Raw genomic sequence first — 24663 nt, 5'->3', positions numbered from 1 at the left:
ATACGGCCGTCCATTCGAGATATTGCTTTACGAATAGTGCTGTACGAATTGTAGCATGCCGCCTACATCTATAGCAATGTTTTTCTGAAATCCAAATTTTAATTCACCATTTCTTTAATGTGAGCTCTTTCCGACGAAGCGTCGATCGCACACAAGCGTCTCCGCCTGTAGTTCCGCTTTCCTCCTCGCCACGCGAGAACGCAACGCATGCGCAGTCGCAATCAAGCACAGTGGGAGGCGCCCATCGTTAAATTGCAAACGCTCTGCATGGTTCGAGTTGCTCCCTCCCTTAAATAGGCTCTCTAATTGGTGTGTTTAGCGTCCTATCCCGCCCGTGCGTTGAAAGGGGTCTCAAAGTGGCAACAAACGGCGTCACGAAAGGCGGTGTACCACGCTGTCGGATGTCGCGATCCTCGCGGTTGGTCGAAGATGTGCTGGCTCAAAGCGCGAGCGAATGCGAGTGTCGCTGTCGTCACGGCGTCCCAACTCCTGGCTGACGAAGCTTCCGTGGACTGCCACACTGGAGAACGACCTGCAGCAGAACAGGCGTCTGCCAGATCCCCCGCCGCTGCTGCGACGCTGCCAGGATCGGGGCCGGCGACAGCGTCATCTGACGGAAATGGGGGGACCACTCTTTGGACGCTGTTAAACGCACCAGTCGGAGATGATCTGCAGGCGCCAATTCTAACCACAGGCACGTTCTTAAATCTATTTAAGAAAAGTCTCCCGGCGATGTTTATTGTATATATCTAGAGTTGCCTGCCTGTTATGCAAAAAAAAAATAGTACGTGCTTTGTTCTAATTTATTTAAATAACCGATTTGTATGACGAAATTTCTTCTACAGAGTCGCACCTTACACTGCTTTAACTGTTCCATGAGGAACGTATACACATCTGTTTTGTGCCTTCTGTAATATCTTTCCTGACAGGGTCTCTGTGATTACACAAAGTAAAAAAAAAACGCACATTTTTTTTACCGCAATATAGCGCCTGCTTCTTTAATCAATCAAACGATCCATCAAACGCTTCTTTTTTCTCTCAATGTACGTTGACAGTGAAAGAACGGCGCTAGCATTGACGATCCTTAAGTCAACAGTGCATGATCTTGGCTTCAACCAACGTTATTAGATTAGCTCAGTTACGGAACTGCTCATAGACGCAGTACCCCCCCCCCCCCCCCCCCCCGCCCCTTACTTACCACGACTCGCCTGGCGTCGCTCGACGCGCGCCGGGCGGCTGCTTTGGTAAGTGCAGTGTGTTCTATGGGATACGTACGTTTCGATGCACGGCGTCTAGACGACGTTTCAGCTCTGCTCTATGCAGCTCGTTGGGAGCTCTATGAAGCGCACAGTTGTGAAACGAAAGTGTAGATGGCGCTTCGAACGACGGCAGGGGGATTGAAGTGAGTACCCCCTTTTGCAGGAGTTCCACAACTGAGGTAATCTAGTAACTTTGGCTTCAACGCGCTGCTGTGACGTCACGTCCCTGCGGTGGCACTGTTGTAGGCGCCGCGCATGCGCAAACATTGCACCTCTTGCGAATCTGGTTTCTGAGCAACGCGTAGTGCCCACGCCTGGTGGGGACAGACGCGAAATTGTTTGTAAACGTCGCATTGGTCTATAGCAGTATTGTAGGCGTTCCGAAAAAAAAAAAGTAATGAAATACATTACTTATTAATTTCAAAAGGAAGGAACGCGTTAAAGAGATACGTTGTCTCAAAATAACAGAAAGCCCGTTACCACTACTGTTACCGATAAAAAGGAACGCACGTTACTCTTGCATTACGTTTTTTTTTACAAATTGACGGCAACAGCGTTTCTTTTTTCTTTCTTTTTTTGGCGAAACGTTTTTTGTCACTAGGACAAAGGGCGTGAGCGTTGCAGTGTTTCCAAAGTAGGACTTTCTGCGCAGGGAAAAGGCAAGAAAGACGCGATAGCTTTATTTAGCCCCGTTCGCATCGCTTTCTCATTCACTTCGCATGCTCGGAGACGCGAGTGCGCTCCGAAATCCGAAGACGCTATCGCATCTCCGGATGGTCCTGTCGCTGCTGTCGCCTCGCTTCGGCTTCACGCGCACATATCCAAAAGTAGAAGCTCCCACTCGTTCCTAATTCGTGCAAGCGTACCTTCCTACTCAGTGTAGCGTGTCTGACTCGCCAACGAAGGGTCGTGGGCTCGAATCCCACCTAAAATTCTTCAATTTTTTTTGTGTCTTTAAGGCAAGTGAATTACTTTATAAAGTGAAATCATTTCAGGCATGCGGCGACCGCTAATTCGCATCACACGTCACGTTCTAATCACTTTCAATGCACGCGTGAAGTCACGTTTCACGTAAGCTTTGTGAATTCTTTGAGATTCCCGCGCGAGGTCATGTGGCTGTTACGCCATGACACTATATCGACCAATCAGGAATTTTCCGTCCCGCCGCCGCCGGCATTTCTGCATCGAGAGCTAATTTACACTATCGCATTAACATTTTGAATTCCTCACCCTCAGTTTCTCGGCGCGTAGCAGTCTCACCTGAGAGAAATAATTAATGACTTGGCGCCTCTACTTGACTTCAGCGTAAGTCCAGAAGCAACCGACGCTACGATCTGAAGGGACCAATCAAGCAGCACCAACAGCGCAGATGACTGGTCCTTTCTTTGTTTATGACTGGTTCAGACATAATGGAAAACGTACAAAAACACGACGAACACCATGATGGTACCATTTTGACGCTGTCTCGTTGGTCCCCTTAGCTCGTAGCGTCGGCTGCGTCTGAATTGAAGATGAAACAAAATATAGAAACGTGAAAGAACTTTCAGGGTAGTTTTTTTTAGGTATTGGGAAGACGATGTAACGAGTATAATATAACTACTTTACCCGTTACTTAAAATCAGTAACGTGGGTACGTTTTACCCGTTACTGTTTTAAAAAGTAACGAGTATGTTACTAAGTAACCGAAAAGAGCAACGCGCGTTACCGCTAACGCGCTACCGACCACGCTGATTTACAGCCATGATAGAGTTGTGTGGGGCCTGCCAATAGGAATGACCTGGCAATTCGCCGAAAACCTGAGAGAGAAGAGGAGTGGAGAGCCCTCATGGATATCAGGGCCGGCTTGCTACAACAGCCTTTCAGTTGAGACTGTGTGAAGGAAAGCACGGAAAAGGCTGGGACACGCGACCGTCTTGAGACGTGTTTTGAGTCCCGCTCGGCTGGTTCGCTGACTTTGGCAGTGCTTTCTTTCTCACAGTCTCAGGTGAGACGCTGTTTCTGGAAAGGCGGCCCAGAACACTGAGCTCTTGTTGGAATGAATAGTGTGTAAACCCTTATGGTGGACCTTAAGCTAGCTGCCTTTCTTTCCACTGCACTCATCGAACGCGCTTGAATGAGAGAGTGAAACGCCGGACTCCGGCGTTCCGCGTTCTAACGCGTTCGACAAGTGCAGCGGCATAGCTTCCTTTATACTGACAAAGCCTGGCAGATCGGCACGAGAAGCGGCCGCCGAAATAGAAAAAGTAAAGGGGCAGACAACGGATGAAAGGAGAGCCTAAAGCCCCTCTATTCTGGGAAAAGTGGCGCCATTCATTGTTGTCATGCTCGAGGCACGTGCCGTGCACCAATACCGGGAAATTCATGGCGTCTGAAATCCAGGTCAGTGCTCTGTGCCGCCATGATGTTCCCAAGGGCTGCACGTTGCACGCGCCTCGTGCATCGACGCACCTTGCGCTACTTTTGAAACATGAAGGGGCTTTAGGAGAGCCACGTGACTGGCGCCCCGCTGCGGCGAAATGCCGAAAAACACTTCTCCCGAGCGATGGAATGTCCGCTCCTGGTCCCTGCGTTCCTCGTGCTACCGCTTCTTTTCTCGTCGGGTTTGAAAACCATGTTTCAGGTCGTCGCCGCTGCAAAAGCTGTCCGCTGATGTCAAGGTTTCCCGAGAAATGACTCTTGGATGCCCTGTGCTAGCAGATCCTCGTGCTCCAAATCTGCGACCGGGCACTCTATGGCTCTATGGTCGAACTGCCAGGCTTTGTGAGTATAGAAGATGTTATGGCAGTGGAGACAAACACTGTTAGCTGCAAGTCAAACCACTAATCCTTCCAACCAGAGTTTGGCGTTGTGACGTCCACGCGCTCTCTCGTCTCCTCCTCTCTCTCAGTTTCTCGGCGCATAGGAATCTCCTACTCCTCTCCGCCTTCTGATATATTACGTGATGTCAGATTTAGTCCGTTTGTTCCAGCTTGCCGCTTATACAAATCAGTGCTGTATGGAGCGGCGTTCAAAGGAACGACGTTCGTGGAACGTGTCCCTTCTAGGAGAAACATAGAAACGCCGCCGTTCCACCTTGGCTCGGTGGAGCTGTAACGGCACATTGTTACGTTTCCGAGGAAACGGCAGAAAGAACGGGGTTCGTTTTCCCTTCTATTTGTCCGCAATTTTACCTGAATTTAGTGGGCGTTTCGGCTTTTTATTAGTGACTATTTCAGCCTTCGACTTTAAGCGAAGGAAAAGTGTCCAAGAGATAGATAAAAAGGAAAAAAAATAGAAAACATATGAGGGTGACGACTGGAGACGTAGTTCGAAATGCATAATTGCACTTGTCGGCTTTATTTTATTTAGAGATTATACAACTCAATATTTTATTGAAATACCCCAATATAAAGTTAATGTAGGAAGCGATTTCAATCTTTAAAAAAAAAGGGACAGCGTTTTTTTTCAACCATTATAACTAGTGACTGGAACTCCAAGATTGAGAAGAAACTAGAAACGAGCTTTCGTTCCTGTTTTGGAGGAACGTGCACAACACCGGCGCAAAATGAAGCCTTACCTTCAAGTTCGTCTCCATCAGACTGGAAGGACTCTCAAGCCCAATACAACAACATAGCAAACCTTTTGCTTTTGACATAGCGCCGTACTAGAAACGGACGTACGAGTCAGATTTGATCAATCAGTGCTCTTTAACTTCTCAGAGTTCAACGTAGTTGCTGGAGGCAAGCCAGCGTAGAGAAGAGGAAATTATGGCAGTGTGTTTTTACTTCTAACTCTGCGCGCCCATAACAGATTCCCACTTTTCCGTTCAGTCCCTTTTTGGGCGCTGATTAAAAATTTGATTCATGCACGGCCTCGGCAGTAACGGCTCCCGGGACGTCGTCGTCGTTGAAACACGTAATGAAAATCCCGACGTCCGAGCGACCGAGATGGCCTCCGGTCATATTCCAGCTGGAGCAAAACATTACATCAATGCTGCCGCTCTTATTCTCATCTATCGCCGACATGTAATTTGCCCGGAGCTCGATCGCACAAAAGAGTTTGGCGAAAGCTATGGAGTTTTTTTGTTTGTTTTCTTTAAGTTTGAAAAACATTGGATTTGGTGTTAGGGAACTTGATATCATGCCAGTCATTATTTTTTATTTGCGTTATGTTGCAAAAAATAAAATAAAGCAAGCGACTTAATAAGGAGAGTGCCGAACATGCGTGCTTTTACATACATTCCTCTAAAACGGAAAAACAAAATTATAGATTTCTTAATTTTAACTTTTGTTTCCGCAGCTATGCGAATTGCTCACGAAGCTGCGTACAGTTTAACAAAAACAACTCTTGTTATTAACTGTCAATGTGCACCTAAAATAAATATAAGGTAATTTTACACGCCAAAATTCGCTAAGCCTTTTTTTTTAATTTTTGCTCTTCTCAAAAGTATAATTTTTTCTAGATTTTAACGTGTTCTATTTTGTATGCGCCAAAGTTTGTCAGAAGCACCGAAAATAATTCGGGTTTCGTGCAGTGTCTTGCAAATGAAAGGGGTCGTGCAACAATATTCACTAAGAATGTCTTTTTTTTTTTCGTGAACTTACTGGCACTATACTCCGCCCATTCTTACGATGAACTAGAAGCTCCGCCTTCAGTGCGATCTTTCTGTCCTTGCTAACACAAGTGTGAACGCGCAGACACGCGCAACCAAGGCACTCCGAAAGCCAGCGAGCTCACGCTGAAGGTGGAGCTTCTTGTCTCAGTTTAAAGGGCCCTTGAGGAAATTTCTGAGATCGCCTACATATGGCGATAATTCACTCTGTGAGCTCTAAGCATCCTAGAAATCCATAAATCACAACGCTGCGCGGCTGATTTTTTTTATGAAAAAAGCACTTAAAAATCGAAGTTATATCCGGCAATGGGAGAAGCACTGTGCCGGCAACCAAGATGGCACGTTTTGTTTTTTTGTGTGTGTATGTTTATACAGTCTAGAACTTAATCTGCCTCCAAGGGCGACGAGTCTCCCAGCTGTAGATGAGCAATTTAGCCAGTGCAGTACAACCGCTAGCGTGGGGTCTTTAACGTGCACCATGCAGCAGTGATACACGACCGCACACCGGTGTACTGCTCATCCAGATCGAAACGCGCAGGGGCGGGGATTAGGATGGCATGTGATCATTGAAAACGGAACAATTCGTTCAGATTGCAAACACTGTTATCACAATATGTGCCCGCCTTTGTAGATGATAGAAACCAATAAGATTACCTGAAAATATTAAGGTTTTGGTGGATATTAAATATAATACTGCAATAATCGTCTCAGAAACAACGAACTATGTCGTTGTTGTTGTCGGTGTTTTTCTTTTTTTTTTTTGCGGGAGTGTTGTATCCGGTCACGAACTCTCGAGCGCACGGTCACTGGGATGGATGGGCATAGACTCCTCTATACTGACAAAGCCTGGCAGATCATCACGAGACGCGGCCGTCGAAATTGAAAATGTAGAGCGGAAGACAACGGATGAGAGGAGAGCCATGTGACGGGCGCCCCGCTGCGGCGAGACGCCGAAAGACACTTCTCCCGAGCGATTTAATGTCCACTCGTGCTGCTCGCGTTCCTCGCGCTACCGCTTCTTTTCTCGTCTGGTTTGAAAACCATGTTGCGGGTCCTCGCCGCTGCAAAAGCTGTGCGCTGACGACCAGGTTCCCCGGGTTCCCGAGAAGGGCTCTGTGCTACCCGATTCTCGCTCTCCAGCTCTGCAACCGGGCACTCTATGACTCTGTCGTCGAGCTGCCAGGCTTTGTGAGTGTAGGGGAGGCTATGGTATAGGCAACGAGCCGCGTGCATTGGAGATTTTAAAACAGTACCACTCTCTGGTTCCACCGGTCGGAGGAGCGAGTATCCTTCGCTTGCTATTGACTGACAGGGGTCCTGGTTTTTGAACATGCTATTCCCATCGCCGGAGATTAAATCAGTGTGTTTCGATCTTGAATTGCTTTTTTAATAGGGTTAATCGGCTGCTTATCGTCATGATTTATAAATTTCTAGTATGCCTCGAACCAGCAGTTTGAGATATCGCCAAATTTAGGCAATCTCTGAAACCTCTTCAGGGCGCTTTAAAGGATGAACGCGGTATAGTGTGGCCCACGTACACTCGCACCCAACGCCGCTGACCACAAAACCTCTTTGTTGCGGTGTCATTTCAAAGACAAAAGGGAGCGTTTTCTTTCAATCTCTCCTTTGCAAAACGTGATGACGCAGCTGCAAGATCGCAGTATTCCCTTTGACGATATTTGTGGGGATGCATAGATTGGACCTGAGCATTGCGTGAGCACTAGATTTGGGCTCGTAAAATTCAGTAGCTCGACAAACATTCGGGCAGTAGGCCGTGTCCAATCGCTGAAATGACGACAATAGCCGAACGAGAACAGTGTCTGGAGGTCAGCGCGTGTCGTTTGCTTTGCCAACCGCAACGCGTGGGTAAGGTCAACATTGGCGGCAAATATTTGGCTCCAGATCACGTGGTCGCTCGTTCTGGCTACGAGTTGAGTGGGTAAACGCTGCTCGTTTTCTTCGAATTTTTTTTTACTTGCATTGCGTGTGGTAAAAGTTAACCTAAGTGTTATGGGTCATTAACATCAGGGATTCGTTCTAAGCGGTGTTTGCGCAAAGTACAAACAAATTGTTGCATCACGCCTTTAAACGTTGGTTCATACACCTGCAACGAGCGTGTTAGCTACGACTGCGTCCGTTAGGACCGGAGCGACCGAAACGATCGCTCTGCACCGCGCGTACACACTCCTGCTACCGCTGTAACCAGCGCAGCAAGTCGTAAGCACGGCGGCCGCTTTTTCGCCGCCATCAGCTGTTTCCGCGGTGCCTCTCAAAAGAAGGGGACGCGCTTCCACTCACTGGCGTAACAGAAAATGTACAGAGAGTTTTCTATAACCTCAAGCTTTATTACATCTTTATTTGTTCAAGATAGACTCGCAAGGCAAAGTGGATAAAAAAATCAAAAATATGCTGTACGCCATGCCGTCTTGGACGATCACGACTTTAACACACGACTTTACCGATAGTAGAAATCTCGGCACACGCCTTTTATGCAATTACAAAATGCGATGCTACCTTAGCAGCGATATTGCAACGTAGAAATATGATTTCATGATCACATAGATGTTGCGAGCGTTCAAAAATGCTAACACTAATAACTTTTCATGGGTGATTAAAACGCATCACAATTCGCATTCTTCGTACATGCCTTTCATACGGTACGCATCAGGAATTTCTTGTACTTGAACACACGCTTGGAGTGCGCAAAATATGAAAGGGGGGCTATGTTCGCGGACCCAAAAGCTAAGAAAGCAGTCGAGGTAAACAAACACGACGGCAAGAACGTTTCTGCTGTCTTAAGGGTGCCGCCACGTCGCCGCGCGGGTTATCATAGCAACACACGACGAGAATCTACAGTCAAGGCTAGCGCTCTAGGCGGAACAGTGAGCTTCCACCACGTCGACCACGTCGACAATCACCACCGACGCCATGTTTTTCAGCAGCTACCTGCAGGAGCCGTGACCAACATGCAACGCGCGCGGCCGAGCTCTCCTTTACCTGTGATTGGTCTGTCAGTGCGGTGGCTCCGTTCGTTGCCAAACGTACCCAAAAAGTTCAGCCCGGCTCAACTCCATGCGTTGCCAACGAGCACGAACGAAGCGGTCGTCTGGCCCTTCGATGCCATGGGAACTCGTCGTTCCAACCGGTTGCATTCGTTCGTAAGCGTGGCGTTCACCCTGAATGCAAGTGTGTGAACGGTCCTTAAGTACGACGAAAGACATAAAGGGGAGAGATACTCTGGCGATTTTTTGAGCTACCCCAAACTAACTCCACTCTCGGAATCACGGGCCTTTGCCCTTTCCGGTATGCTATTTAGTATTGCGGAATTGCGAATAGTTCATGTGAAACCGGCAAAAGAAATCGATGCCTAAACCAGAAGTCAAATATATCTTCGATTTTCAGTTACGAGACGTCAGGGGAAGAAGGGCTTGCAGGTCCAGCGGCAGTCTAAAAATGAACGATGCGAAGCATTTGTTTTGCGCTGTGCGCAGGTGCTGGAGCCAGCTTCCAAAGCATTCATTCGACCCCAATAAACTGCTTGTGATCGGTTGGGAACAATGCCTATGCAGTCTAAAGAGTGCACCGCTGCCCTCCGCTGACGCCACGTTTCATTGTTGCCAGTAGAGACTTTTACTTTGAAAAACACGGTGAGGACCAAAAGTAGAAATTCAATAACATCGAAACAAATATTTCCGCCCATGGGTTACTATTTCAGCGATGTTTGTCTAGCAAATGTTCAGGCAAATCGGGGACTGTGAAGGAAATTCGGAATTATCCCTTTAATATTGCACACAGCTGCACATTGTTACAATTCCGATTTTAGCGGACGGCAATGCTGTGACACTGTGTCGTCACGTCACGGTACCGTAAATGGAGAGGGCCACAACCTACGAGAAAAACACACGAGATCCACTAAGGAACCTCGCAGACAACTGACGCCGCAAAAAATAGACATAAATATATATATATATATATATATATATATCAGGGTGTCGAACCGGAACCGAACCGAACCGAAAACCGGAACCGAACCGGTATTTTTTCCGGAACTGAACCCGAACCCGAACCATTATTTTGTAATCGCGATGAACCCGAACCGGAACTGAACCGGAAAAAAAATAACGGTTACCGGCTCATGTCAAAACGGTTTGGCCACGCGCTGTTGACAATGAATGTGCTATCAATGCCATTTGTTTTTTAAGTGCCGTCAACTGACACACACCTCGCTTACATATTTTTCTTCTCCACTCAGTCTTAGGAATATAAACGCTGCATCCATGAATCTTGACATAGGAACCAGTATTGCGCTGGTCGCGGCTTGCACGGAAGAAAAAAAATTGAAAGGCTGTGCAAAAAAAAAAATAAAAAAAAAATAAACGCGTCATTGGATTTCATTCTCCTACAATCTCGTAAATCCTAAATGCTGCTGTGTGCTCATTTCATAACACGTTTCTAGGACGCGTGAGTTCTTGAAGCTTGCTTCCATCGGAATGAGAAAAGAAAAGGCTGTGGAGTTTGATAATAATGCATCCGGTTTCGTTTAGGCACTTAGAAGCTAACATATTTGTCAGAGAGCGAACTCTTCTATTTTAATATTTATCCTATTACGTCCTTCTGGAGTTGCGTTCGGTGAAGTTTTTTCATATTCCGTATCTTGTTTAAAGGGGTCATGAAACGATTTTCGTACTTCTTCCTCCTTAGCTTTAATCCTCAACTCAAATGCGAATTGTGAAATCACGTGGTCGTGAAGTTCCTTCGGCACCGGTGTGATGACTCCTAGCTTCCACCGTGCTTTTTATGCACACCATAGAACTTGTCATTCCCCAGTGACAACAAGTTCCGTCAGGGCACTCATTGGCCACGAACAGGAATCCAAATATTCGTCGACGGATTGATTGTTGACGAGCGCACACGTCCGAGTGACGCAGTTCTCGTGTCCAATGCATGAGCTGGGCTGTGCTGACATCAGTTTGGCGCCGGTGACGCGCTTTTGGAACCATGGATGTATCATAGTGAAAAGGCGGAGAGCTTTCGAAGGCAAGGAGGTACAAAATAGTCCGCTATATTTTCAAATGTTCGTACCAAAAAGCTGGCTTTTGACTGTCTAGCCTCTTTCTTTTGGCCAACTAAACGATATGCGGTTAATAAAGTCCCAATTTAAAATCATTCATCCCAACGCAAAATTCGTTTCATGGCCCCTTTAATGAAAACTTCTTTAAGGGTCTAGTTTGAGTTACCGAAGGCTAGTTCAAATAAAGAAAGCTGTATTTTCTCCCCACTGTTCCTTTAATTGCTTACACGCCGAGGTGGCGGGATAGTTAGCGAGTTCTACTTGTAAGTGGGTTTGTAAGGAGGTCGCGGATTTTACAGCTACTGCGTCGGACCCAATTAGATGAAGTCCGAATGCGTAAAATTCGGTGAGGTAACCTTTGAGTGCACATAAAGAAACCATTCCTGGTAGAAATCCCTGAGCCTTACACTACGATGTATCCCGTTTCGTATGTGCTGATTTCAGATGTTTTATTTGTAATTTATTTTGATGTTGCAATTTGTCATTTATAATTTCCGAACCGGTTCGCGAACCGGTTCGCGGATTGAATTAATCGAACCGGAACTGAACCGGAACAAAATAAATTGACCTGAACCTGAACCGTAACCGAACCCGTATTTTTTCGGTTCGACACACTGATATATATATATATTAAAATTGATTGAATGATTATTGTCCAATATACGTACATGAGCCGCGTCTACATGAATGCGTCTATGTCGCATCAAATCCAGTTGTCGCATTCAATGGAGTCATGCAAACAGCAAATGCATTAAGGAAGCACACCGCATTCAAGTCACTAGACAGCGGTAGATCGAGACGGCGAATGCACGTTCATTCAGCCCATGTAAACGGAGGTTGCATTGCATTTTGAAACGGGGAGGGTTATGGGAAGGCGCTCGCTGCGGGAGAGAGTAAACAGCTGATAAAATGACGGCGGCCAACGTCGTTGGAAATGCTGAGAGAGATCCTGTTTCGACACCCGCCGTTTTCTCCCAAGAAGAAACGCGAGCTCTTATTGCCATCATACCTGAGCGGAATATATGGTGAGCTGCCCGGTCAGGGCGGCCCCCGCTCAAGCCTTGCGAATGCCGACTTGTGCGTTCGAAAGAGTCCCTAAAGGCTTCGGCGCAAGCACCAACGACGCTGAGAGCTCCGAGCTCTGCATGGTAGCGCAGAACGAGCAGCTCCTACCTCGCTGCCGTTCCTAACTGCGTTGGATCCTTTCGGCCTCAGGGTCCGGTTGGTCCGGTCGCGCTAGCCGAGGGTTGGCAAGGCGAAGTGCTTTAGCGTCCTTAGAGCGTTTGGAAACGATCTTGCTCGCCAGGGCGTGAGCACACAAATTACCTCTGGTCCAGAGTGACCCGGCAGCCCGGCCCGGAGCCCAAAACGCTTGGGTTTATTTGTCTTCTGTCTCGTAACTTCTTGCACAGCACCGAAGACAGAGGGCACGATCTTTACGCTCGCCGAAGGCGTCGAAAGGCATTCACGTGCGATTCACCGGAACGAGTGGTACGGCTGATGCCGGAAACGCAGCTTTAAGTTTGAGCTTTGACACGGCGTGGCGCCATTTTTGCTTAGGGCTTGGTGCGGATTCATGCAAACGTTGCCGCGTAGGCGTCATTCGAAGGACGATTTGAGCTGATGCGCTGAAATTGCTTTCATGTAAACGCGGCTATAGTCTCAAACGCCCTCGGTCCCCTCTTTTACTCCCCCTGTTGAGAAACCCAGTACCCAGAGTACAGCCATTGGTTCGAAACCGTTTTAGTCATAATACATCGGAGCAAAGCGCCTATGTTTGAGTATAATTCGGTCTTTCTCGTGCGTCTTGAAACGCGGTGGCGTCAGTGTGCAAGTAGCCAGGGTGGCCAGTTCCGCTTATTATAAGCGGATTTGGTCTTCTTTTTACATTGAGTCACTGGTAGATTTTTCCAGCCGCTTGTCGCGCTTTTTGGGCTTATTCACATCTTTCGGCGTTTGTCGTCAAAAACGCGAAAAACAGCATGACCGCTTGGCGCGTTTGTCGTCAAAAACGCGAAAAACAGCATGACCGCTTGGCGCAGCGGTTAGGTGGCACAAGGCGTCCGTCAAAAAGTACAAAACTATTACTATCCATTCACCAATGTTTTGGCACCTTGCCCATCTTGCCAGTCGGCAGTTGCGGTCGTCGTGTCTAGTTGACATTCTATTTTGCACAAGATGGCTTCGAAGTGGTCGAAGTAGAGCAAAATATATTGTAAAGATTGGCAAAAATGAAACCCAGCTTAAGGACTGGCTACGACCAGTCACCGGAGACGATAAAAAAGCAGCGTGCAAGTACTGCAAGAACGAGATCCGCGCTCATCATGCCGACCTCGTTCAGCACATGGCAAAAAAAACAACAAAAAAAAAAGAAACTCCTGAGGAGCTTTCAGCCACTTTCCAGTGCAAGTTTGACTACCATGGACTTCACCAAGTCGTCGTCTCCAAGAACGATACCAGAACTGGAGCTCAAGCTGGCATGTTACTCAGCGTGCCATGCCACTATCCGCTCTGTGGATAGTGACATGGCACGCTGAGTATTCGGCTTCGGATTTGAGCGCGTTCTCTTTTTTATTTTATTATTAATAAACTATTTTAAACAATGTGTACATTTATTGAACTTCCGCTTGTTTTGGGCTTCTTCACGACGGACACGCCGCTTTTCTGGGGCTTGGTTGGGGGCGAATATCTGCTTGTTCGCTCGGCCACCCTGCAAGTAGCCTCCAACCACTTCCGATTTTGAATTAGACGGCGGGTTTTGCATTATTTGTGACATCAAATATACGCGCTGTCCTCTGGAAATGGCCACCTATAGCACTGTCAGACTTAATTCACTCTTAGGATGAAAGCATGTGCACCAGAAGTGCGCCAGAGCTACCCAATAGATGGCACCACTGCGTTTGTTGCCAAACAAAAAGGGCGAAAACAATAATTAAGTGCGACATTGCACAAAGAGATTGGAAATATAAAATAACCAGAGGGCGAACTTATAACTTTTGCCGCCATAGGAAGTTTTGGAAAGCCCCCACTCCTCAATACCATTTTTTTTTTTTTTTTGCAAAGTTGTTTTTGGTTACATTACTAGGCAGAATGCGACCACAATCTCGTGGGCAAAACTAGTTGTCCAGTTGCATTTCAGAATTGTGTAAAACAGGATTTTAGAGACTGATTCATAAGCAGCAAGGTACCGTTTCCAGTCAATTCAAACCTGTCTTCCAGAGCGAGATAGTTCTTTGCGGATGACACCGAAATGACTGTGAAGCTCACTCGAAGTGTGTATGTTATAAAGACCTGTTACACTGCACGTTTATGACCTGCACTTCGCTTTCCAGGGACGCTTAAAACTGGCTCCTGTCTCCAACGAGATGTGTTCGCAGGAGCTTGAAAAGTGATGACGCCGTTTCAGCCTTCCTTCCTCCTCCTCCCCCCCCCCCCCCCCCCCCCCCTTTTCCGGCCCAATCCTGCGGCCTTAGGCAGGCGCCTGCTGAGTCTATTAACATGTCCGACTCTCAAAATAACACACGCGATTTTGTCATAAAAAATACCGTCTCGCACACTGCTTTGTGAGAATAAAATGCGGCGCGTAAAGGTGTATCCACACGACGGACCAAATTGCTGTTTCGGTCCGCGGGCACCGCATCACGTGATCTTACGTCACCGGTTTTCGAGGTCCGCCGGCGGTCCGCGGCCCGCGCTTGTGAGAAATGCCAAGCGACTTTTCTCGCCTGGACCTTGGCGGCGGACCGCGGCGTTTTTAGTATAATTGAAGTGCTAAGTCTGGCAACAAGCTGACTTTTGTTGTTTGGATTGGAATCCAAATCCAAAGTCGTGTTCTTTTGGCGCCAACTGTTGAAGACGAAGAAGACGAACCTTTTGTTGTGCGACGATGGCGGCATGGTGCGACGATGCAATGTTTTACTTCATTGCGCTCGTGGAGCAATTCCCCGCTCTGTGGGACAATAGATGCATGCCCTTTTCGGTTCACTTAAGTCCTCCTCGTCCTCAATAGTCAACGCCAGGGCCACCGTGGCCAACCGTCTCTTTCGTTCAACCTCCATCTTGGCTTCTTACGAATAGCTTCAAAGCAGCTCGCTGCATGCGTTTGGCGGAGCTGTGAGGTCGAGCGTTAGACCGGCCCGTTCACTCTGTCGTCTGCTCTTTTGGTCCGCCGTGTGGATGCTCATTGCAGCCGGGCGGCCCGCGGGCCGCGCATCACGTGATCAATCGGTCCGCGGCCCGGACCGTCGTGTGGATACACCTTAAGGAACGCTAATACAACCAGAGGTTCTGCATTATGAGCTGATAATACTTGTTCGTCATTGTAGAGTAGATGCGACTGATGCAATACTACTGCCGACGTGGTTGCATCAAGCAGTCATGATTACAAGATAAAACGCCGTTATATTGTTTGTTCACAATAGAACTAGCGGAGGCGGAGGCGGGGCCCGACATATGCCCACGATCGTTTGGTTTTACTGTACATCGTATTTTTGCTGGGACTTCTGGCACCAGCCGCCAGGATCGCGACATGCCACGACATGAGACGCCGGCTTCAGTGGCGTCATTTGATTCCCCTTCTGAACCACTTTAGATCTATGGACGCGCAAGCCGCTAAACACAAACAACAGGCGAAGATGCGTTCTGGGCACCATACTCTTACGTCTGTCCCTTCCAAAGGCACAACGTGGCGTTTAGTATGGTTAAGTCTAAGAACCGCAGTCCCGACCACGGTCAATGCCATCCCGTGTCTTTGTTGCGATAATCATTCCCGCGCCCGGAGGTCTTTTAGGTGCGGCGCCTCGCTTCCTCGCGCATCGGGTAATGGTGGCCCGAGTCACATGATCGGATGCAGAAACAAGCCGGGTTAACAAAAGGGGCCGCTCGTAGAAAGACCAACCTTTGCACTCAAAAAAAAAAAAAAAAAGTTGAGCTTTTTTTTTTGTTTTTTGGACACGTAGACAGCCAATCATGGGTATTACAATAACCCCAGTGGATAAGGAAGCTCTGAAGACAATTAGATACAGATAGATTCGAAAATGAGTGAGTCAAACAACAAACTCATTGTCCCTGCACAGATTGCACAAATCGGAAGTCTTTTTTTCTTATCTAATGATTATTTCAAACTTCGTCATCCGTTGTGATCTTTTTGTTGTCACTGACAGTTTTAAGAGCGTGGGCTCCGGTCGGCCGCCACGACGGATACGTGTTATGACAGACACCGCCTCGCCGGGCGATGTCCCGGTGACTTCGCCTTATTCCTCTACCTGTACCCAATCCCTGACGGCGGCTGCTTGATGTGACGCGAGCAACATCGGCAGGACGACAGCAGCATTGGTGCTTTGCTCCCCAATCGACTCCTCAACGGCCTTTTAACCCGGTGCCAACCCCCACTCCTCGCCCTCTAAAGCAGACTATAAGCGTGAAAGTGTACTTTCCTCAGGGAGGTGTCTACAAGGGTGCGCAGGGGGAACCGGACAAATAAAATACTGCACTTCAAAGTAAGAATAGGATACAAGGGGTGTTCACGAGACGCCAAAGTGTTGGTCGTTGTTCGCAGCGCGTGCTCAAAACTGGCTCTCACTTAAAGGGGCGGTGCAACGATATTCAATTGGAATGTTTTTCACTTTACATGAGCTTACTGGCACTAGTGGGACTCAAGGATACGCGCACGCAACGCCACTGACCAAGAAACTCCTTTGTTGCGCTGTAATTTCGAGGACAAAACCGAGTGTTTTCATTCAATCTCGCCTTCGCAAAACCCGATGACGTAGCTGGGCGGTAGCAGTACCGCCCAGTGACGTTATTTGAATGCGGCTCATAGATTGGGCCCGAGCATTGCGTGGACACTCGATTTGGGCTCGTGATAATTACTATCTCGAGAAGCATTCGGGTTGTGGCCTGTGTCCAATCGCTGCAATGACGACAACAGCCGAACCATAATAATGTCTGGAACTCAGCGCGTGCCCTGTGCTTTGCCAACCCCAGCTCGTGGCTACGATCAACATTGGAGGCATATAATCGGCTCCAGATCACGTGGCCGCTTGTTCTGGCTGCGAGTTGAGGGGGTGAATTCTGCTCGTTTTTCTTTATTTTTCTCTGCGACTTCGATTGCGTGTGGGGGAATACGAACGTGTATTTCACGGGTCATTAACGTCAGGGATCCGTTCTAAGCGGTACTTGCGCAAAATACAAAAAATCGGTGCATCGCCCCTTTAATGTCTCCCCACAACAACAATCATGATCGGGTCGACTGCAAATGAAACGTGCATATCCGTGCATTCCTTTCATTCAAGGTGTTTGTTCTTGGCAGAAGATATACGTGGGGGGTGGTCAATAAATTTTGCCTCTTGCGCTGTATCTGTTTTATTCAGTCATGGAATTGAAATATGTTGCATTCAAATTGAAGTTTGTAATCTCTTGTTTCCCAGAAGCACACAACTTTTTGATAAAGTCTCCACCGGCGTCGAAGCACGTTACCCGGGCGCTAGTCTGCATGCCGTCGTAGAAGGTTGAGGGAGGCTTTTGACGAGACCAACTCAATGCTGGAGGAGCTGCAGTGCCAAGATGCTTTGCCTCCCCCACTGTACAGCCCGGACGTCGCGCCATCAGACTTCTGGCTCTATTCCAAGATGAAAGAACACCTAAAAGGTGCACGGTTTTCGTCCGGCGACGAGGTTACCGATGCAGTGCGCCGTTGATGTCGTTATCAGCCGCCCTCATTCTACTACGACGGCATGCAGAGACTGTGCACCGGTAGCGGGAGTGCATCGCAGGTGGCTGGGACTATATTAAAAAGTAATGTGCTTCCGAAAAAAAGGGGATTCGAATTATTTATTTCAATATATCGTCTTTCAATTCCATCTCTGAATAAAAATAAGTTACAACCTAGGAGGCAAAACTTATTGACAAATCCTTGCGACGATTCCTTTTTCTCATTATATTTCTAAAGAAAAGCCTACATTTCTCAAAAGAGAGAGGTACAAATTAAGTGCAGCAACGAATAAATCCAGTTTATTACGCGACTTAGGAAACAATTAGACCTGAAACTGTGGTGTGCACAGGGACAATAAATATCCAGCGTGATGTTGAAGCTCCAGAACGGGGAAGGAAACTTGAAGAGAATATAGAACGGAAAGGATGAAAGTGGACGAACAGCATCTCAACTTTAGACACTGTCTGTCGACTGCTTTTTTCTTCTGTCCCTTTTAATTTGTTTTAAAGTTACGCAAACTTCCCTACACTTCAAGGTTTTTTTTTTTTTTTTCACGAAATGCGATTATAGTAATTTGCACATATTGCCGTTTTAGGTGTAATTGTATTTCAAGCTAAAGGAAATTCGACGGTATGCTTCCTTTGTTCACAGTGATTGGCTGCCGGCGTGTTCGACCCGAAAACTAACGCACAGACATTTTTTTCAGTGCAGGTGTCGCTTTGTCTTCATCTATTCGGAGCGTTCGACTCTGTACTCCGTTCAGCCTTAAAGGCCGAGGTACAACCTCGGTTTTCTGCAACAAAAATTATCCTTTTAGCGCTCTCCTTCTCCTAAGCTGTACGGGGAGTCAAGTTGGGGCGAGGTAAAAACGTGGAGAGGGAGAGGCGGGCAAAAGTGAGATGCGCAAAGTGTACGTCGGTCTTTAAGCTGAGACTAGAAGCTCCACCGTCAGTGCGAGCTTCCTGCCCTTGCTAACACATGTGTGAACGCGCAGGCACGCGCAGCCAATGCACTCCGGAAGCCAGCCAGCTCGCTCTGGAGGCGGAGCTTCTAGTCTCAGCTCAAGCGTGAACGGAGTACGAACTAGAAGACGCCGCTCTGCCTTGGAAGCTGGGTTGGGAATGCCACCAACGACAACTTCCGCGTTCCTTAGCATAGTAGAGTGATACCCGCTCGTACCTCTTCTAAGGCGCCCGCTGCATAGCTTGGCCGCCCTGCACCTTCCGTCGGTCGTGTTTCCCGATTTTGCTCCGAAATAAAATTTTTAAATTTTTAAAAATTTTAAAAAATTTTAATTTTTAAAATTCAAAAAAAAAAACCTACCCGCGTTTAGAGTTGCTCCGTATGTATTTCCACGTCTTTTGACCCGCCGGAGTTGCTCGAAGCTTGGGTTTAATCGTGTGCCCCGCAGTTGTAAGCCTCAGCGACGGCAAGATACCGCCATTTTTTTTTTCTGTGCTAGATTATACGTTTGGGAAGCGTTGGGTGCTCGATGGTCCGGAAATCACTACGGTGCATGTTTATCTTTGCCAGTAATTCATTAGATCAACATAATAAGTATTTTACAGCGGCAGCCGTTATAGTGGTCGGTCCCCCGGTTTCACGACGGCGTGAGCGTAAACAATTTGTTTCCCCCTCTAAATTTGGATGAAACATTAATGTCACGTGACCTGACATCACTGGACGCAGATATTCACGTCACGTGTTCTATGCACCAATTCAGCTTCCCCGCTAAATTCGCCTAAAAAACGCATCACGACCCTAAAATCATTTATTCGTCAACAACGCGTCAACGCTAAATGAATGCAACGTCATTTCAATATCAGATCACCTTATATGACGCACAATCAGCGCAATATCAATCGATCGTCATCGTCGTATCGTCGAATAAGCGGCACAACTGACGCTGTCTAAACGCATCACATCGTGTGATCGTCGTTCATTTTTGTCACTTTTCTTCTTCTTATTAGCGAATTGCTCTCCGCTCGCCGGCAGATAAAAATTCCGTACTTGGATTGATATGATCGTGGCGGTCTTGGCCGGCGCACTGAGGGGGTTTGTGTTCTCAAATTACAAATATTGCGCAAAAGAAAAAAAAAATTGCGTTGAGTGTGGCTTTGGACGTTTTGTATAGCTCTGCGCTCAGGTAAACCTGCCAATCATTATACACAAAGGTTGGGTGCTACACAGGATGTTCTATGCCAGTTCGGCCCTGTTCAAGTCGAAATACTTCTGCTTGCAGCTGTACCGTGGCGCCACTGTCTTGTCGCACGCTTCCAATGTTCATTGACTTTTCGAGAAACGTACCGTGTGGCGCAACACGAGTACATTATTATTGCTCCCAAAACCAATGAGAATATGGTATTAGCTGATAAAAACGCAGAAGATTGAATGAATAGCAAGCGTGAACGTAATAAGGCCTTCTCAGGCTGCTCAATCCTTATGCCGCAATCTTCAAAATTGAGCTCAGTTGTCTTTTAAGGATTGCACAGAAGACTCGGGAAGAATTTTCCGCCTAATCTGACTTGCGTCGTTAGCAGCATTAAGGCATACTCGGCGGTACGACTTAAAAACATCCAGACATACACTCAACTAGCAAATTACAAGCTCCTCTTTGAAACTCTTCATTTAGGAACTCCAAGTACCCAGGTCTTCATACGATCAAGCTTGAATCGCATAACAAAACGGCAAATGGTAAAATCTTTATATAGCTTTCAGCGCGACGTTTCGAAAAGCATTTACGTCTTTTCTTTTTTTGTTTACGTTTTTGTCTTTCACCTTGTCTGGTTTTACAGTCTTGCTTGCAGCGTGTTTAAATAGAAGAGCACTTCTAAAGCAAACTTCCTTCTGAAAAACCCCTTAATTAATATTGCTCCTGCTTTTTCTCTTATTACTCACGTGCCTTTAATTGGCATAATTGGTATAATCTAATGCCCCCCTTAACGAGACTCAAAGAACGGCTCTCTGCAAATACTGATACTGTGTGCCGCTTTGTTCCTCGGTAATAATTTCATTATATGTCTCCAAATCTAATTTCAACGACCGTTTCATTGTCGGCATTTTGGAATGCGAGCAGAAATTTGTCGTATTCTTTCAAATGAGATTAAGATATCTTGCATTTTGAAATTCTTCTTCTTCGCTCAAGAATGTCTTGATCTTTGCGTCCTTCATATTTTGTTTTCTTCTAATGACGAAGGGAATTGGTAATAATCTCCTAACTATGAAGCTTCTTTATACGAAGCGATGTGCAGGTATTTCTTCTTTCGACGTAAATCTTTTTTAATGATTTAGAAATATATATTGCTTAAGATTATAATTGCTAATTGCCCCTCTCTACCAAAAGCCTTGAAACTACCGTTTCTCTTTAAGGCTTTTTTTATTTTCCTTTTTTTTGTGGTGAGAATGGATATGTTCTTTTGATCCGCTAATTGTTCATAAGCTCGAGGTCGAAGTTCGGGGTTTTAAGTGGTTTTGTGCGTGAATAGAGCGATTCTTTTTTGAATCTTCCAAGACTTTTATTTGTATTCAAACAGCTTTTTATCGCAATGACCATCTTCACATTTCTTTTCCATTCAAATTGGTGCTCACGCTACAAGAAAAAGGTTAACCGTCATGCCTAAGTACGTCAAAGATCTGATAGAAAGCAGCGGTCTGAGAGCCATTATACTGAAACGCAAACATATACAAAATATTCGCGCGTTATTTAAGAAAAAAACAACATCAACCTGAAAGGCGATGGAAAACCGATGCCTACAGCAGCTTTTAGGCAACTCAACTTAAAACAAAAATATAATAATAATAATGGTAAACCGTTTTTCCATTACAATTTGGTGGCGTTGATAAAGGAAAAAAAGTGAAGTGGTCTGCGTTAGTATTTCCCAAAGGGGTGGACGTGTGTTGCGTTTCTCAAGGGTCATGCTAACGCATTCCCTAAGTTCAAAAGTTTAGATTCATAAAAACTTGGCAAATTGGGGATATTCTTTTCTAGCATTTTTGCGCCATCATTTGTTGTTTGCATGCCAGGCTCCAGCACCTGGTGACAAGAATAGGAGAGACTTTTGTTGTTGTTGTTTTTGAGGGACGACCAAGGGGTATCAGAAAGTTCGTATTCCTAGCGAACTCAATATTTTAGAGTAGTACTACGTCTGTAGTGAGACAAAGGGCGAACGTTGATGATGCAAAGCGTTTTCAGTAGGTCAGATATATGAAACTGAAATAGAATATTGCCTATGGCTCTTACTGCTCTTTCTTTTTTGAAGAATGGGTCATACCCAGGGCGCAGTGATGTAAAAAAAGTGCTTCACGGAACGAAGGCCCAATTGTTGGTGCAAAAGATACGCATCACGCAGAAAAAAGGTTGATGCCATTTGGCCTAAGCAAAAGCACTTGTGGAAATTAATGACTTTGGGTAAAATTAGTTTCTGAATAACGTTTGTATCATTAACTTTTTAATTGTTACATTTAAAGGCATTCCTACCGAAAAATCTACTAAAAGTTTAAACTATCTGGATTATGGGACTGGAAATCTTACTATAGAAACTTGAAATCCAGATTGCAGAAAAAATATAATATTTGAAAACCTGATTTTCGCATAAAACTCAGATATATTTCCAGTTACATAGTCCAAATAGAGAAAAGTTATTGTGGGTTTTTTGGTAGTAGTGGTTTCAAAGAGAAATATTTTTTATAAAATGATCTGTAAGACAACCTGATTTGCAATTTATGTTACAACGACCTGTGATTTGTTAGTCAGTCGACATACGTACTGTAGTCCTTCTTGACGCCGTTTGTGCGTCACAGTCGTACAGAGGAGTGTTGGTAACGTCTGTCGCTCCAGTTGTTGAGCGTCTGTGCTTGGTCTATTGTTCTGGTTAGGCTCCTGTGACCAGCGGGTCCTCGGCGTAAATGGTGGACACCAAGGCGACCATTCTGACTTCGTAATCTTTGTACGGGTGGTCACGTGAAGTCGACAAGCTCTCACAAGGTACAGCTTGAAGGAGCTCGTATCTGATGTTTATTACGTTGTTTCGATAAGTGTTGGTTTCCCTCCTCAAATGTTTCTGGTTTTGTCCCCCGCTGAATTATTAGTAAAGCTTTAAACTTCAGCATTGATAGATGCCCCAAGATTCGTTTTTTTTTAATTATACGATGTAAGTGAATTATTCTTCAAGTTCTTCAGTGGGTAAGAATGTCTCGATAGCATCGTCCAGGTACATCAGATGAGATTCGTACATTCTCAAGATGATCAAACAGATTAGCTACCTGGGTCGGCAATGCAGTTATTTGCCCTATAAGGACTATCAAGACCTGACCATGAATAGAATATTCCGAACAGTTATCATGTAATTATCTCTATATAAATATGGTTGTTGACCTCATCGACCTACTAACAAACAGCCGTTCTTACGACATGGTGCAGATACCCTGGAGGGGAATTAAAGAAAAGGTGAAAATCTGACTGGACGCATCAACAAAAGGTCCCCACAGCTAATGCACATACGATCGACCGGCAAGATGAACATGACTTGAATCAGTGCAACAGACGGCCGAGGCAATACCACCATGAACGGTGTTGACATTGATCGTCTTCTCCAACAATGAGCTGAATTGTACACGCAGGTAACGATTCTCCTTGACCATTCCGAGAATTAATTGCCAGAAACAATGACAGGTCGCCAACTTAGCGAAAGCATCAAGAGGTTCAAATAATACAAATGTCAACTGAAGTACCTGGACAATGCTATCGAGCCATTCATACGCAGCGAAGAACTTGAAAAAGAATTCACTTACTTCACAGCACATCGTGGGTTAACAATCAATGTTGAAGTTTAGAGCTAAACTAGTCAATCGGTGACAAAACTTGAGATTGTCGAGAAAGATAACCAGCACTTATTGAAACAACGAAATACACCAAGCGCAAGCTCCCTTGGGCAATACCTCGTGAGACCAAGTAGACATCACGTGGCAGTTCGTACCAAATATTACGAAGTCAGCGTGGCCGTCTTTAGTATTCACCAACTACGATGACGGCCCACTGGTCACAGAAGACCAACCAGCACAACAGACCAAGCACAGACGCGCAACGACTGGGGCGATAGATGTTAGCAAGGCCCTACTGGACGACTATGGCGTACTCATGACGTCATAAAAAAGACTACAGTATACATGTCGACTGACAAGGAAGTCACGGGGTGTTCTAATAAAAATATGTAAAGCAGGTTCTTCTACAGATACTCTTATTAAAAGCAAAAACAATAATTCGGCAAAAAAAGCCTTAGGAAGAGCAATTGAGTGAGGCAGAAACATAACTCTACCAAAGCGATGAACCAAATAAATGAAGCTATCTTCTTGAAGAGGAAGATCAAACAATTTTTTTAACAAAAAAACAATTTTATAGACTATTCGAAATAAACAAGAAATGTGAGTGGACGAAAGATTGGGATGTATCTGCGACTAACAAGAAATATAAAAGGAAATAGAAGAAGTGCATATCGCACTATTCGTGCCTGTTGTCGCCCATGTGTGGCGGCTCTAATAGGCGAGGCTGTCCAGTTCACTTGAAGCTAAGCTGGAATAACTAATGGCGGTCTTCCTGGCCAGATTGCGGAAGAGACAATATTACCTCTAAATGGCACATGAATAGTAAAACGGCACGATTACAACGTAAAAAAAAAAAGAATATATATATATATATATATATATATGTATATATCGTGAGGTATTGATGCTTTTTTCGGAATACAGAAGCTTCACCTTGGCGGGTATGACCATATTACATTTTTTGAAGCTTTCAAACTGAAAAAGATCTCATGCCACATGAGCTTTCTTTTTTTGGGGGGTTCGGGGGGGGGGGGGGGGGGGGGGGAGGGGCAGTAGTCGTTAGTTGTTTATACTGCGGAAGTTTACTCTGCCAGGACATGGCGATATTCTTACCCAATGTAGATACAAATTTAAGAAAAAATGCAGTACGACAGCCAGCCTCGAGTCTTTAACGCGCATCAAGTAGTATATAGGGATACACGATCGCACG

Source organism: Ixodes scapularis, unplaced genomic scaffold, assembly GCF_016920785.2.
Source record: "Ixodes scapularis isolate PalLabHiFi unplaced genomic scaffold, ASM1692078v2 PGA_scaffold0__279_contigs__length_252992795, whole genome shotgun sequence".
NCBI classification, from domain to species: domain Eukaryota; kingdom Metazoa; phylum Arthropoda; class Arachnida; order Ixodida; family Ixodidae; genus Ixodes; species Ixodes scapularis.
This window is presented reverse-complemented; position numbering follows the sequence as displayed.